This window comes from Opisthocomus hoazin, chromosome 5 (genome assembly GCF_030867145.1).
Source record: "Opisthocomus hoazin isolate bOpiHoa1 chromosome 5, bOpiHoa1.hap1, whole genome shotgun sequence".
NCBI lineage: Eukaryota > Metazoa > Chordata > Aves > Opisthocomiformes > Opisthocomidae > Opisthocomus > Opisthocomus hoazin.
The window spans coordinates 76488548-76505556 of NC_134418.1; the positions used below are offsets into that span (position 1 = coordinate 76488548).

A 17009-nucleotide genomic window follows, 5' to 3' on the forward strand; every position below is an offset into this window, starting at 1 on the left:
GTTTTTAAACATACAGAAAGAATAGGAAACCCTGTTCTGTGCATGAAAATTACTGCAAGCTGTACAACTAAAGATGCTGTTGCTCAAAAGAAATCTTACTTGAAAGATCAGAGGAAATGATGGGACAAATCCATGTGCAAATTCATAAAACCTTAAAAATGAAACATAAACAGTTACCTATCTCATGTTCTGTTAACCTCTTTCTGTGAGGTAAGTAGTGTGTAGAAAGCAGTAGAAAATTCAGAGGCCAGTATTGGAATTTAGGATGAGTGATATGTTAGAATGCAATGACCTTAGCTGTTGAAACAAATTAATTACACAGAAAGTTGTGCCTTTCTTAGAAAAATCAGTACAAATTACCTAACTGTGAGGTTATCTAAACAAGAAACAAAGAACTGTCTTTTTTCAGGTCTTCATTTTGTGCAGAGACTGTTGTCTGTATGATTAATAAAGTGGGAAGATATGCATGCATGGAAGAAACAAATTACTACATGATGTATAATAACAACATATCTGAGAATTTAAGGATGATGAAATTTCAAAAACTCAAAAAGGGGATGACAATAAGACCTGAAGAAATATCCAAAGAATTGTAGATAGTTCTCTTAACTGAATTTCCATGGGGGATCTTAAATTATCAAACTGTTCTTTCAAAGCATCGATAAGAGATGGTGAGAATGAACAGCTAGCACAGATTTGTAGGGAACAAGTCAGACTGTTTTGGTTTCGGCTGCCGCTGGCAACAAAAGCGCCACGCGGCCGCCCCTCCCCCCGCCGGCGTGCGGAGGAGAGTGGAAAGAAAGAGGCAGAAACTGGTGGGTCGGGATAAGGGCAGTTTAACAGAACAGCAAACAGAGGGAAAACAGGAACAACAACGATACAAATAAGGAGAAAACACAACCACGAACCGTACAACAGCCGCTCTCCCGAAACCGGACCGGCGCTGCGCCCGCCCAAGCCGCGAGTGCCTTCCCGCCGCACCGCCCCCCCCCACCGGAACCCAGCGTGACGTCACATGGTATGGAATACCGGGCTCTGTTTGGCCAGGTGGGGTCAGCCCCCACCCCCCGGCTGTGCCCCTTCCTGGATTCCGGTGAAAATTAACCCTGTTCTGGCCAAACCCAGGACATTATCCACCCCTTATTCCATACCATCTACGTCATGCCCAGGTCCCCCATTGTCCAGTTGATCACCACCACTTCTCCTGTCTCCAGATATCATTCCTTTAGTCTATGGATCATCACTCTAAAGTGTCCACTGAGTTCATTTAATCCATGACTTCAGGCTCCATCTGTCGTTATGGTCTTCCGTGGCAGGAGAGGTGATGTGTGGTGGTGGGCGGTCACTTGCTGCATCCGGAGCTCACGGCTGATGTATCTGGTGCGGCCCGTGCCCACAGTCTGCAGGAGATGTTGATCTTGATGAAGTTGCTGGATGCCAGTTGTTGAAAACCAGGTCCAGTCCCATCATCGCTGTGCTCTGCTAGATTTTCATCGAAAAAGTCCATCCTTCTTTAATCTGGAGAATTCTTACTATGCTACTACTGGTACAAAATATAACAATTATAACAGTGATAACAGACAGTGACAGGGTTATTTAACAACTAACTTTATACAATTTATTTATGGACTATTCTCACCCCAAATTAAATCCCCATGAGGTACACATCGGACTTCCCCATCCTTCCGCATTACCCACCAGGTACACCCAGGTCCTTGAGCAAAGGCAATCCCGCGGACGGGCTTGCCTTTGCCCGAGGCAGGACTAACCCAAACCGTCTTCTCTAACATGTTCCGCATGTGCACTACAGGGACTTTATCCCCTTCTACTGGGTGCTGAGGTTTTGACTGGGCAGGACCAGCCCGGTTGGTGGACCCTCTGGTGTTAACCAACCAGGTGGCCTTTGCTAAATGGGTATCCCAATTTTTGAAAGTCCCACCCCCCATTTCCCTCAAAGTGGTTTTTAGCAGCCCATTGTAACGTTCGATCTTTCCAGAGGCTGGTGCATGATAGGGGATGTGATACACCCACTCAATACCGTGTTCTTTGGCCCAGGTGTCTATGAGGCTGTTGTGAAAGTGAGTCCCGTTGTCCGACTCGATTCTTTCGGGGGTGCCATGTCGCCACAGGACTTGTTTTTCCAGGCCCAGGATGGTATTCCAGGCGGTGGCATGGGGCACAGGGTAGGTTTCCAGCCATCCGGTGGTGGCCTCCACCATTGTGAGTACATAGCGCTTGCCTTGGCGGGTTTGTGGCAGTGTGATGTAGTCAATCTGCCAAGCCTCCCCATATTTATATTTTAGCCATCATCCTCCATACCACTGAGGCTTTACCCGCTTGGCTTGCTTGATTGCAGCGCATGTCTCACATTCATGGATAACCTGTGCAATAGTGTCCATGGTCAAGTCCACCCCTCGGTCACGAGCCCATCTGTATGTCGCGTCTCTTCCTTGGTGGCCCGAGGTGTCATGGGCCCACCGAGCTATAAAGAGTTCACCCTTATGTTGCCAGTCCAGATCCACCTGAGCCACTTCAATCTTAGCAGCCTGATCCACCTGGTGGTTGTTTTGATGTTCTTCAGTGGCCCGACTCTTAGGGACGTGGGCGTCCACGTGACGGACTTTTACAGCCAACTGCTCTAGCCGGGCAGCAATATCTTGCCACAATGGGGCAGCCCAGATAGGTTTGCCTCTGCGCTGCCAGTTGTTCTTCTTCCATTGCTGCAGCCACCCCCACAAGGCATTGGCCACCATCCAAGAGTCGGTGTAAAGATAGAGCACTGGCCACTTCTCTCGACTGGCAATGTCTAAAGCCAGCTGGATGGCTTTCACCTCTGCAAACTGGCTGGACTCACCTTCTCCCTTGGCAGTTTCTGCGACTTGTCGTGTAGGGCTCCATACAGCAGCCTTCCACCTCCGCTGCTTCCCCACAATGCAACAGGACCCATCCGTGAACAGGGCATACTGTTTCTTACCTTCTGGCAGCTGGTTATACAGTGGGGCCTCTTCAGCACGTGTCACCTCCTCCTCTGGCGATGCTCCAAAATCTTTGCCTTCTGGCCAGTCCATGATGACCTCCAGAATTCCTGGGCGACTGGGGTTTCCCATTCAGGCGTGCTGGGTGATCAGAGCGACCCACTTACTCCACGTAGCATCGGTGGCATGATGCGTAGAGGGGACCCTCTCTTTGAACATCCAGCCCAGGACCGGCAATCGTGGAGCTAGGAGGAGCTGTGCTTCAGTGCCGACCACTTCTGAAGCAGCACGAACGCCTTCATATGCTGCCAGAATCTCTTTTTCAGTGGGAGTATAGCGGGCCTCAGATCCTTTGTATCCCCAGCTCCAGAACCCCAGGGGTCGACCTCGAGTCTCCCCTGGTGCTTTCTGCCAGAGACTCCAGGTTGGGCCATTCTCCCCGGCTGCGGTGTAGAGCACGTTTTTAACATCTTGCCCTGACCGGACTGGACCAAGGGCTACGGCATGAACTATCTCCCGTTTAATCTGTTCAAATGCCTGTCGTTGCTCAGGGCCCCATTCAAAATCATTCTTCTTCCGGGTCACGTGGTACAGAGGACTTACAATCTGGCTGTAATTTGGGATGTGCATCCTCCAAAAACCCACAACACCCAGGAAGGCCTGTGCTTCCTTTTTGCTGGTTGGTGGGGACATAGCTGCTATTTTGTTGATGACATCCATTGGGATTTGACGGCGCCCATCCTGCCATTTTATTCCCAAAAACTGGATCTCTTGCGCAGGTCCCTTGACTTTGCTTCGCTTAATGGCGAAACCGGCTTTCAGAAGGATCTGAACTATTTTCTCCCCTTTCTCAAAAACCTCCTCTGCTGTGTCGCCCCATATAATGATGTCGTTGATGTACTGCAGATGTTCTGGAGCTTCACCCTTTTCCAGTGCAGTCTGGATTAGTCCATGGCAAATGGTGGGACTGTGTTTCCACCCCTGGGGCAGTCGATTCCAGGTGTACTGGATGCCCCTCCAGGTGAAAGCAAACTGTGGCCTGCACTCTGCTGCCAAAGGGATGGAGAAGAATGCATTAGCAATGTCAATTGTAGCATACCACTTGGCTGCCTTTGACTCCAGCTGATACTGAAGTTCTAGCATGTCTGGCACAGCAGCACTCAGCGGTGGTGTGACTTCATTCAGGCCACGGTAGTCTATTGTCAGTCTCCACTCTCCAGTAGATTTTCTCACTGGCCATATGGGACTATTAAAGGGTGAGCGAGTTTTGCTGATCGCTCCTTGACTCTCCAGTTGACGGATCAGCTGATGAATGGGGAGAAGGGAGTCTCGGTTGGTACGATACTGTCGCCGGTGCACCGTTGTGGTCGCGATGGGTACCTGTTGTTCTTCAACCCTCAGCAACCCCACAACGGAAGGATCCTCCGAGAGACCAGGCAAAATGCACAGCTGTTTAATTTCTTCCGTCTCCACAGCAGCTATGCCAAAAGCCCACCGATACCCCTTTGGGTCCTTGAAATAGCCTCTCCTAAGATAGTCTATCCCAAGGATGCACGGAGCCTCGGGGCCAGTTACAATGGGGTGCTTCTGCCAGTCCTGCCCAGTGAGGCTCACTTCAGCCTCCAGTAGACTCAGCTCTTGGGACCCCCCTGTCACTCCCGAAATGCAAATGGGCTCTGACCCTTTGAACTCTGATGGTATTAAAGTACACTGTGCACCAGTGTCCACTAGAGCTTTATATTCTTGTGGATCTGACGTGCCAGGCCACCGAATCCACACCGTCCAATAGACACGGTTGTCCCTTTCCTCCACCTGGCTGGAGGCAGGGCCCCTCTAATCCTCGTCAGAGAAATTGCTGCTCACCTGCTGTAAAGATGACTTGGAGGTCCCCTCCAGAGGATCGGAATCAAGGTCAAACTGTCTACCTGGTCTGGAGAGCTGGCTTTTGGAAACTGGAGCGGCATTTTTCCTAACAGAGTCCCCTTTTGTGGTTGTTTTACCTCGCAACTCACGTACTCATGCCTCTAGACTTGAGGTGGGTTTTCCATCCCACTTCCTCATGTCCTCTCCGTGGTCACGCAGGTAAAACCACAGGGTGCCCCGTGGTGTGTAGCCTCTGTATTCCCTCTCCTGAGCAGGGAAACACTTGCCCCTAATAGCTGAGACACTGGCCCATACAGGTGGGGAGTAGGACCTACTCTCTTTCATTTGTCGGACCTCCCGGGCCAGTTTCTCCACAGCTGAGACAAGGGAGGAAGAGAGACTTTCCTCATATTGGTGGAGTCTGACAGCCACCTCGTCCACTGTTGGTGCGTCTTTACCTTTCCAGTTTACAACTGCCAGTGAGTTGGCATATGAGGAGGGTGCGCTCCGCACAAACTTCCTCCACATGGATTGTGAGCACTGGAGTTCATCTGGGTCTGTGGGTACCTGCTCATCGTCTGTGTCACAGTAAACCAGCTCCCGCACAGCCAATTCCCTCAAGTACTGAATACCCCTTTCCATATTGGTCCACTTGCCAGGATAGCATACAAAATCGTCACTGAAGGGGTACCTCTCCCTCACGCCTGACAGAAGTCTCCTCCAGAGGCTGAGGATTTGTTCCTTTTTCCCAATGGCCTTGTCAATGCCCCCATCCCTGGCCAGGGATCCCAGCTGCTTGGCTTCCTTGCCCTCTAACTCCAAGCTGCTGGCCCCGTTATCCCAGCACCGCAGCAGCCAGGTGCCAATGTGCTCGCCTGGGTGGCGGCTGAAATCTTTCCGCATGTCTCGCAGCTCGCCCAGGGACAGGGACCGGGTGATGATCTCTGTCTCTATCTCCCGTGATGACCCTGGCTCATCATCATCCCTCCCGGAGCGATCTGCTCTCTTTGCATCTTTCTTTAGTTTTACGGGGGCGACTGCTACCTGCACAGGTTGGTCATTGGGCTCAGCCGCGATGCCTGCAGCTGGAGCTGGGGCTGGAGCAGCTGCTGTGCCCACCGGGGAAACCGAGGCAGACCCTGCAGCTGTGGCTGCAGCAGCCGTGGTGCCGGTCAGGGGGGCTGGGACTGCCTGCTGGGCTGGAGGGGCTGCAGGGCCGGCTGGGGGGGCAGCGCCAGTTGCAGCGCCTGCCGCTTCGCTTCCCCCCCTTTCCCCTTTAAGGCACTGAACAGTGTTGAACAGGGCTCGGTAGGCGTGGGCCAGACCCCAGCACATTGTGGTGATCTGTGTCTCTCTGGAATTCCCAGGGTGGCAGCACACTTTTTTCAGATATTTTACCAGATTGTCCGGATTCTGTATTTGTTCAGGGGTGAGTTTAAAACACACCGCAGGTGCCCACTGCTCTAGACATCTGCCCATGCTGTCCCACACACCCAGCCACTCACAGCTATCCAGCCCCGGGGCAGGTCTCTGCACGATGTTCTTAACGACTTGCTTAACCCTAAACAAAACCTGCAACCCATTCAGGAGGCATAACAAAAGGAGAGTGCTGCCCTGAGCATCCCACGGGTACTCGAAATTCTCAAAAGCAGTTAGGACCAGCCTGAGGGAGAGAGGGGGAGCGAAAGAGTGGGGGAAGGTATCCCCTTCGGCTTTCCCCACAGACTGGGTTTGATTATTAACAAGATCTAAGACATAGGATCCGAGGTACGAAAATGACCGCAGTGCCGCATGCAAATACAAGACTAATTTCATGCACAGTGATGTTATCATATCATAAGTCGATATCGTACAGTACAGCAAAATCATCATCCTGATCTTTTTTCCCGAGGTAACAAACAGCACGGCCACAAACACATACAGGAAGTAAGGATTTACGTAGCAGAGATATTTGATCAAAGTCAGAAACATTTTTGCCGGCGACTTTAACTAACACAGTAAATGCGTATAACAAAATTTAAGCAAATCTAAGAAAACAGTTTTAACACCCGCTGCTCAGCCCTGCCGTTATCCCTGCCCCACGCTTGGACGCCAATTTGATGTTTTGGTTTCGGCTGCCGCCGGCAACAAAAGCGCCACGCGGCCGCCCCTCCCCCCGCCGGCGTGCGGAGGAGAAGGGAAAGAAAGAGGCAGAAACTGGTGGGTCGGGATAAGGGCAGTTTAACAGAACAGCAAACAGAGGGAAAACAGGAACAACAACGATACAAATAAGGAGAAAACACAACCACGAACCGTACAACAGCGGCTCTCCCAAAACCGGACCGGCGCTGCGCCCCCCCAAGCCGCGAGTGCCTTCCCGCCGCACCGCCCCCCCCCACCGGAACCCAGCGTGACGTCACATGGTATGGAATACCGGGCTCTGTTTGGCCAGGTGGGGTCAGCCCCCACCCCCCGGCTGTGCCCCTTCCTGGATTCCGGTGAAAATTAACCCTTTTCTGGCCAAACCCAGGACACAGACCTACCCTATCTCTTTAAAAAAATATTGCAGCAAGCCTTAAGGGGTAGAAGACATACAATATAACTTGAATTTAGTAAACCACAGTTTTGATAATCTCACATGGCATTCTCTTAAGCAAGCTAGAGAACTGTGGTCTAGATAAGACTAGTCTAAAGTTAGTATACAAGTTTTTTTGGGGGCAAAAAAAAAGTTTTATCAACAGTCACTCTTTTCCCCAGTAATGGGGGGGGGGGCGGGAAGGGGAAAAGGAGGTGTAATTCTGTAAGAGGCTGTACTGTGTCTAAGGTTATTCCAAACTTTGTTGGTAGTTATGGTCATAGAGTAGATGATCACAGAATCACAGAATCACAGAATAGTAGGGGTTGGAAGGGACCTCTGTGGGTCATCTAGTCCAACCCCCCTGCCGAAGCAGGGTCACCTACAGCAGGCTGCACAGGACCTTGTCCAGGCGGGTCTTGAATATCTCCAGAGAAGGAGACTCCACAACGTCCCTGGGCAGCCTGTTCCAGTGCTCCGTCACCCTCAGAGGGAAGAAGTTCTTCCTCATGTTCAGATGGAACTTCCTCTGCTTCAGTTTGTGCCCATTGCCCCTTGTCCTGTCTCTGGGCACCACTGAAAAGAGCTTGGCCCCATCCTCCTGACACCCACCCTTCAGATATTTGTAGGCATTTATAAGGTCCCCTCACAGCCTTCTCTTCTTCAGGCTGAACAAGACCAGTTCCCTCAACCTCTCCTCGTAGGGGAGATGCTCCAGTCCCCTCACCATCCTCGTAGTCCTCCGCTGGACTCTCTCCAGTAGCTCTTCATCTTTCTTGAACTGGGGAGCCCAGAACTGGACACAGCACTCCAGATGAGGCCTCACCAGGGCAGTGTAGAGGGGAAGGAGAACTTCCCTCGTCCTGCTGGCCACACTCTTCTTGATGCACCCCAGGATCCCATTGGCTTTCTTGGCAGCCAGGGCACACTGCTGGCTCATGGTTAACCTGTCGTCCACCAGGACGCCCAGGTCCCTCTCCGCAGAGCTGCTCTCCAGCAGGTCCACCCCAAGCCTGTACTGGTGCATGAAGTTGTTCCTCCCCAGGTGCAGGACCCTGCATTTGCCTTTGTTGAACCTCATCAGGTTCCTCTCTGCCCAGCTTTCGAGCCTATCCAGGTCACGCTGAATGGCAGCACAGCCTTCTGGTGTATCTACCACACCTCCCAGTTTGATGTCGTCAGCAAACTTGCTGAGGGTACATTCTAACTCTTCATCCAGGTCGTTGATGAAGAAGTTAAACAAGACTGGGCCCAGTACTGACCCCTGGGCGACACCACTTGTTACCAGCCTCCAACTAGACTCAGTGCCGCTGATGACAACCCTCTGCGTTCTGCCATTCAGCCAGTTCTCTATCCACTTCACCGACCACTCATCCAGCCCACACTTCCTCAGCTTCCCTAGGAGGATATCATGGGAGACTGTGTCGAAAGCCTTGCTGAATATATATATATGATATTCTTGCTGCAGTCATATTAGAAGACAGGACTGAAGTTCAAAATAATCAGAATAAATTCCAGAAACAATAAAAAATGATAGAAAAATGATGGACGTAGATTTGGTAAGAACAAGCACAGGAACTAAGTAGGAGTAATTAACTGCACAAATACAAGATGGGGAGTCCCCTCTAATGCTTCAGGAAAGAATATAGGGACAGTATATTCACCATGCCATACTGTTACATGTGTAGCTGGTTCGAGACTTTTTGCTTTCTTACACAAGTGTTTTCCTTCCCTTCACATCAGCAGTAGCAGAGTTCAAGAAGTGTTAAAATGCCTGGCAGACATCCTTTGGCAGATCTGAAAACATTTTGTGCCTCTATCGCCCTTTATGAATTTGAGGCATAGCATACTAATTTCTACGTACCCGTTTCCTGGGTTTATAGTCTGTGGCAGAGGCACAAGGGGTAGAACATCTGAAACTGCTAAAACAAGATCCACTAGGGCTCTTTCTCCACAGATCTTTGGGAGCGTAATGTGTAAGCATGCAGTGAAACAACTTGTAGGCTCAAGTTGTCTGAGTTTTCAAAAATCCTTACAAATACAACCAGTACAATGTACCTAGTTATTGATAGTTCATGAAATTGTTAACGACATTGAAAGAAGACTTAGAACCAGGATTATTTAAGCTAGGAAATGAGAAAAACAAGGATAGGCATATAAAAAAATTGTATTGAATGGAGATCAGCATAAACTGCTTGCTGTCTCCGGTTTAGATACGACAAGAAGTAGCGGGGTTTAATTTGCAGCAAAGCCTAGATGCAAGAGATAAGAAAAAGGTCTTTGAAAAGTAAGAATGGTTAACTCCCTGGGGTAGATTTTTTGTCTGGAGGATAGTCTAGCTTTGACTTCAGCTATTTAAAGAGAGATTGAACTGGCGCTTGTCAGTACTGGTTTAGATGTGAAGCAAGATACAGCTGAAGCCTGCTTCCTGTAAGAAATACCAAGATGTGTAAACAGGCCCTCTTTGTACCTTATTCCTACCACTTCTTAAGTCATGCTCTTCGTAATTCTGCCAAGCGTGTAGACAAGAACCAGGAGAAGGAATAGAAGCTGCTGCTTCCCTTTCTACTGAAAGACCAAATAAAAATGATGAAATAACTCTGCTGTTAAAATAAACATGATGATTTATTTCATGTACTATATATACTACATTTGTTCTGTGTGCTGAATGGAAACCTGGTTGCGCTGTTTTGGAAGGCTGGACCAGTTCCCTCTGTGGTCATTATGTTTCTCCTCTCAGGCCACCAGATGGCTGTTTCGGTGTCATGATAGCAGCTGTTTGATTCTACTTGTCAGCCTTGAGAGTGAAGAACTCTGGCATCACTTGGGTACTGCAGGATTAAATGAAGACAAAATTTAAATTTTTGTCTTCTGTGTGGTAATTGCATGTTGATGAATAATGGTATGGACTTTGTAGTAAATTATCGCTCAAAATATTCTTATTTTTTATTTCTAATAATTTGGTTTATGTTATTTTCTATATTTATTTGTACTTACTCTGTACTGGTTACTTCCTAGGTGTATCTACGTAAAAAACAGAAAATTAATCGCAAGAACAGAACACACTCTGGATTTTCTTCTGATGTGCAGACTACACGGATTGAAGCATTGAATCCACTGAGCAGCCCCACCTTCCTGTAAGTAGACTCCATCAGTGTGAAACACATTATATAAAAATCTGTTGGGTTGCTGGGTAATTCAGTGCTCTACAAGGAAATTGCTAATTTAGTGTTCTACCAGAGAAACATTGCCATGTATTTATGTGCACACATAAGAAAGAACAACACAAAGGCTTAAAACATCTTCTGACAGATGTTCCTCCACTGTCTTTTCTGAGATTCAGACTGAGAAAGGAAAATCAAGAGTTGCAGATACGATTGGCAAGTTTTCAGAAGTGGTAACTCTGTACACTGTGGGAGATGTAACAATGAGCTTATAAGACAGGAAAAAGCAAGAAATAGAGTTGCAACATGGAGGGCCTATAGGGGTACCTGTATTTGCTTTGTTCTTATCACCTTCTCTTTATGTCACTGAGACTAACAACCAATCATAATCTCGTCCAGCTTTTAAATTAGTATTAGATAGCACAGCTTGACAACATCAACACTAACAGACATAGCATGCGCTTATTGTCCATGGTTACTCCTGGTTATGTGCCTCACAGTTAATACCAAGGGACACAGAAGGATAATTCTGCGATGATCAGAATGACAGTCTAAGAATCTGTGGTGATTAGTAAATATTGAATATTTTTTAAAATTGGAGTTTATCACACTACTACAAGCTGAGGTATAATCCTCCTTATTGTTATGGGAATGAGTGGATATTTTGAGATATTTTGAATTCACAAAGTATCAGTTATTTGTAACAGGTATTTGGGTTGGCATACTAGTTTTCAGGATTCAGAGTTACAAATTTCACATACAAAATAACACTGAAGGTTTTGTGATTTATTAACTGAAGAAAAAGAGAATGTTGTACTGGCTTCTTTGATAGACTGTCATTTTATTTGGTTGAAATGTGTAGATATGCATATTCTCCTAGATGATAAAAATACAGGGTGTTGATTAGGGGATAATATAGCTGTATTCTTTAGAAGTTTGACTCCTTGAGATCATTGAAATTCAGACATTGATGTTAACTGGATTGTTTGGTGCAAAGGAACTAAAATATGTGTCCAAAATTACGCAATGAAGATTTTTATTGTATTGAGCATTTAACACTGTCAGGGTCAAACATGTCACTGTAATTTCTGCACTTTATTTTCTGTAGTATCATATTATGTTAGCATCTACTGAATAGGCTATTAAATATGCAGTAGTATCGTAAGTTGTTTTGTATGATTTTTTGCTTAAAGTTGACTTTTGCATAGATCTGGGGATTGTAGCTTGCCATCTGTTGCTTAAATCTCTGTACATTTCTACTGCATTGAATGGATAGTCTTTTTAGCCTGGCTTCATGATTTGGAAATAGAAAGTGACGCTTGTGAGATTAGGCAATGTGAGGTTAAGTGCTTATTTGTTTATATCTGCATATGAACCTTCCGGAAAGGGTGGCATTTTGAAAGGGAAAGGTCTCAATACTATATTTCTGAAACTTATGTGGAAATGAATGGCTGAGTGGAGGCAAGAGTCACGTACTGACTGAATGTCTCTAGTGTAAGTTCAAACTATATTGGAGAGTAAAAACTTATCTCTGTGATGGGAGAAATTTCAGAGCTTAACACTTTCTTGCATACTAAAAGCATTGAACTACAAGGTGTAATTTTGCCAGAAACAAAGTATCGTGTGTTTTCTCATGCGTAGTGAAAGATTTTGCTTCCAATGGTTACAATGAACACTGCAAACCTTTTCAGCTTCGATAGTCAAAACCCGATGCCCCCAGCTGAATGCTGGTACTATTTATAAACGTATGGAGGTGTAGCTGCACAAACCCAACTCCATATAATGCCTGAGTGCAGTGAAGTTAGTGAAGTGTTTGCCTCTTGTTGTCAGCTTTCTGTGTGCTGCTTTAGGTGTGTTTGTAATAATTCAGCATACCTTTAGTGGCAGAGCTGGTTTTCAGTGGTAACCATTTGTGTATGAAATAATTGAAGTTGGTACAATAAAGCATGGTTCTATTTACTTGAACATGTAAATTGACTCATTTATGAGTCACTTGTGCGTGACTGGTACAGCAGTATTCCACATGATAAGTTAGGAAGTATTCAGTAATTGACATATAATAATATTGAAACAGATTGTCCCATACATTTATTTCTTTGACAGAAACTGATCGATTTTAATTTGTCAAATACTATACTGCTGTCTCATTGAAGTGAAAGTATATTTACTGAAGCAGCAGTGACTATGCAGTCTAGTGTGTTAAAATTTGATAATTTTTTTTGTCAAAGAAACAAATCATAAGGTTTGCTCAACAGTCATTGTTAAATTTAAAGTGCAAGGTAGTGGGAACAGAAAAAATGCTTTATGATGAGTTTTTGTCAATCTGTATAATTTTTCAGTTAAGCAGTCATAAATCAAGGAATATTGTATTTTTGAGGCTCATTAAAGAGACATTATACATTAGAATAGTGAGGCAGTCAGCATAATGAAATGATGAATGCCTATAACTATCTGTATGTAAATGATGTGAGACACATTTGCTGGTGCTACAGAGGAGAATAACAGTCTATTTGACAGTTCCCTGTAGGTGCTACTTCAGGATACAAGTGACAGATGTTAAATGTAAACCTCTTCAACAGCAAGCACTTATTAGCACTCAGTGGGGAAAAAATGGCAATATAGAATAAGACAAATAGCAGATAATGCCATTTAAATAACTTTGTTCTTACAAAGCTTTGTTGCCAGCGTGGTAAAGTCTTGGGAGGTTGGCTTTCTTGTTTGTTTTCATTGACAAAGATTAGGTAGAGAAGAGAACGTTTTGGAATTTAGGAAATCGTAATTCGAAACATTTAAGAAAATTCACTCAATATTATGGGAACTCTTAATGGAAAATATATGTGTGTACCCTTTCATCAACAAACTTTTTTTGAAATGTTATTTGGTAAATATTTATGAAATCATTATTATCTGTGATAAATGTCAGTACTGTGTGTGTTTGCTGCCATTACTTGATTTACCAAATTAGTTTTAATTGCTGTTTCCATTTTTTTCTTTTTCTCATGATAGAATGGAAAAATGTGGTCTTTCAGATCTGTATTTTCAATGGATAAAAGGCAGAAGTAGTTAATGAAACCAGGTTAGCAATAATGAATACCTTTTAGGACATCTTATGATTTTATTTCTAGGTCATTTGTCTCAGTCTTAGCCTGAGATGCTGCTCCTAGAAGTATAAAATATTAATCTGTGTGAGATTCACATTTTGATAATAATCCAACTCCTCAACAGAGATCATCATTAAAGTAGTTTAGGAGACTATCAAAAACACTTGATTTATTTCTTATCCTACTTTATAATAGATTAGGTTAGGGATTTATATTTCTTTAAAGTATGAATCTAGGCACATGAATTGATTTTTCAAATTGTCAAAGCTTCCTTTAAAGCTTTTTCTTTTTTTGAGATTGCCTGTCCTTAATGAATTTTTTTTTCTATCTGCCAGCCAGACTAGTGCCTGAAAGGGTAGAGATTAAGACAACACTAAAAGTGATGCAATGTCTACATGTTTAGATTCTGTACGGCCTTGTGTCTTTTAGTATTTTAAAATCTGTGACACTGTTTGTGCTTTTTCTTTGTTATCTTTTGTCAACTGTTAAAGCTACCTTGTGTTGCTTGCACTAAATCACTTCAGAACTTCGTGTTTCACTGCACCACTGCAGATTTGTAATCCCTTTTCATGGTGTTAAATTATCAGCCATATATGCACTGTGCCTGACTCACTGGACGTATTTATCGTTCCCCTGGCTACTGTGCTTGCTAATTTGTTTCTTTATTGCTTTGCCTTCAGTTAGGGAATACTCACCCTCTGTCCCCTGAATTCTTATAAGAATAGCTGAAATTTATTCCTATGTACTTTTTGCTATTAGTTCTCACTGTTGCAATTCCGATCCAGATGATTTTCCTCACGTATATCCTGATCTATGTTCATGTACAACAGCTGAGGTTCAAGAATGTAGAATATGAATATCATCTCATTGGGGAAAGGAGAGTAAAGACAGATTTTATGAGAGAATTTAAGCAATAGTCTGTGACAGTAATAGGCTTCTCACATAGCCAGACTTTGGAAGTAAGAAGGAGTTCGTAAGTCCAGGAAATGTATTTAGATCCTATTAACGTAGCCACCTTAAATGATGACAGGGCTTAAAACTATTGCTGAATTTTATTTCACTCTCTTTGCAACACAACAGAGTTGCAAACAAGAGGTACTGAGTCACGTTACGTAGAAGGTCTACCTATGCATGTACTGGCTCAACATTTGTTCCCTCTCCTTTGCTTCCTCTTCTGTTCTCAGCTGTTTTGTAATCCCTCTTATGTTAGATGCCACAAGTTTTTCAAGAACTGTCTTGCCTGTCTGGTTGAGGAGACCTCTGAAATGTCTTGGATAAAGTGAAAACACCTAACGTACCCCTACAGGACAGACCAACAAAATTGGGCAATGTGCTATGTACCTTTAAAACAAAAAATCAGCAACATGTCTTCTGTAGAAACCTCCTAAAATTATGTCTCTTTTGAGCATTCTTATAATGCAAAAATGGAAGAACCAAACCAGCCTTTTTCATTCAACCATTTACAGCTTCCATGATGCCAAAGACAGTAACTGAGATCAGAGATTACTCCATCTGAAATTAAATTCTGTCTGTCCCTCTGAGGTTGGTCCTATATGATCCTGTATGTTCCTAAACGATGCTCTGTAAATCATTAGAAATTAATCTTTTACTAGTGTTTCTGGTGACCACATTTATTTGGTGAGTCAATGCTTACAAGTTATTCAACAGTTCTAAGTCTATGCTTTATACACATATATAATTACAGAGGTCATAAATATAGTGCCTAAATATACTCTAAGTATACACAGCATATGCATGCCTGTAAGTACAGACTAAATATAGACTATATAAATATTTAATACATTTTTATTTTTAGGAAAACATCTACAGGTTAATTATTTATAATATCATGTAATTGTTTCCAGTACTTTCAAAAAATTGCTTTAAAATGACTCATCGAACTTTTTTGGTTGATCAGAAGGCATACAGAAACATAAATGTTTCATTGCCTCATTACCTCTGGTTAGTGTAAATCATAAATTTAATTCAATGACTTCTGTGTAAACTGCTGAAGAAAGCTGCGTTTTTTTTTCAAATCATGTAAGTCAAATCACCAAGAAAAAAACATACTAAAGAACATTAAAATGAAAATACGTGTATATGGTAGGTTGAGAGTTTTACTGCAGTGTCATTGCATTTTGAAATCAATTTACTTCTCAGTTGTACTAGAGTACTTGAGTAATTATTAAGTAAGCTTAACATTGGATAGATATCATCAGCATTATTTCTTTATATATCAGTTTAATATGACTGTTTGTAATCTACAAGTAATTTAATGCCTTTTTCAGTTATATTTGTCTGAATTTATGACTTTATTAATTGGAAATAAATTGAAATCTTTTGGATATAGTTTCTCTTTTACTTAAAGATATCCGTTTCCAGAATGTAATGAGGAGGTGCTGTGATGCACATCCAACTATTTCAGCCTTTTTTTTTTTTTTAAAGAGCTGGATAATATGTTTAAATGATATTGAATGACAGTTATATGAGCTGAGTTCTGCTGTGTAAATGTGCCAGGAGAGAACAAATTTAGAATATAAACCAATAATATAATAATGTTTCATTAATGTCTATTTTAAGTGATCAAATTGTTAAAGCAGTTGTAGTTTATTCTAGTGACAATATTTTTATACAAATAATATTTTGGGTTAACCAAACTGGTGCAAACAGAATGCTTATGGACTTGTCAAACATAAAAATGAAAAAAGTCTTATAAATCCATTCCAGGAGACTTGGCCACTCTTCAGCTTTCACAGAAAACATTTAGAATTTTCTTGTATAAGGGCATTCTGAGTGAACCAAAAACTCAGTCTTCACAAGTGGTGTCAAAAGAAAGAATAATAGTACTTACCTGGGAAAAAGGATGAGGCAAGGGAAAGCATGTGTTTAGGCAACCTGTTAAACGGTTGTATTGGATATTTTTGTTTATTTTATTGTTTATATTAAATATTACTACAGTCCACAAATACAGATCTGTATATGGATCTGTTCATACATAGTGTCTGTGTTTGGGTTTTCAAATCTAGTTTTTAGATCAAACTGAAAAAAAAAATCATACATATTCAGCAAAAGTTCCCAGTCATGAAGTGCTACCCAGCTGAAGGGGGCCTAAAATTTACATATCAATCTAGAAGACAGTTCTTCTTGAGCAGAAAAAGCTGAAAACTGTTCTTCAGTCCTTGCAGCATACAAGCATAATTTTACGGTAACAGTGAAAGGAGACTCATAAGGATTGGTTACTTCACTGATGCTTTCAAAATTCGATAGCCCAGCAGCAGGAGCCACTGTAAGTTATCATTCTCTCCCATTTGTCAGTCTGTGCTTTGCCTTTTTATAAGCAGGACACAGTTTT

General features: G+C 43.6%; 1 protein-coding gene across 17 annotated transcripts in view; it reads left to right on the forward strand.

Annotated features, from left to right (window-relative positions):
* The window catches only part of TENM3 (teneurin transmembrane protein 3), a 1446905-nt gene that overhangs the window by 55248 nt on the left and 1374648 nt on the right, over positions 1-17009 (forward strand). For all 17 annotated transcript variants that reach the window (XM_075421787.1, XM_075421794.1, XM_075421795.1 and 14 more), the window contains exon 2: positions 10411-10529. The gene's annotated coding sequence lies outside the window, so the exon portion shown is untranslated. The remainder of the gene's footprint in view (positions 1-10410; positions 10530-17009) is intronic.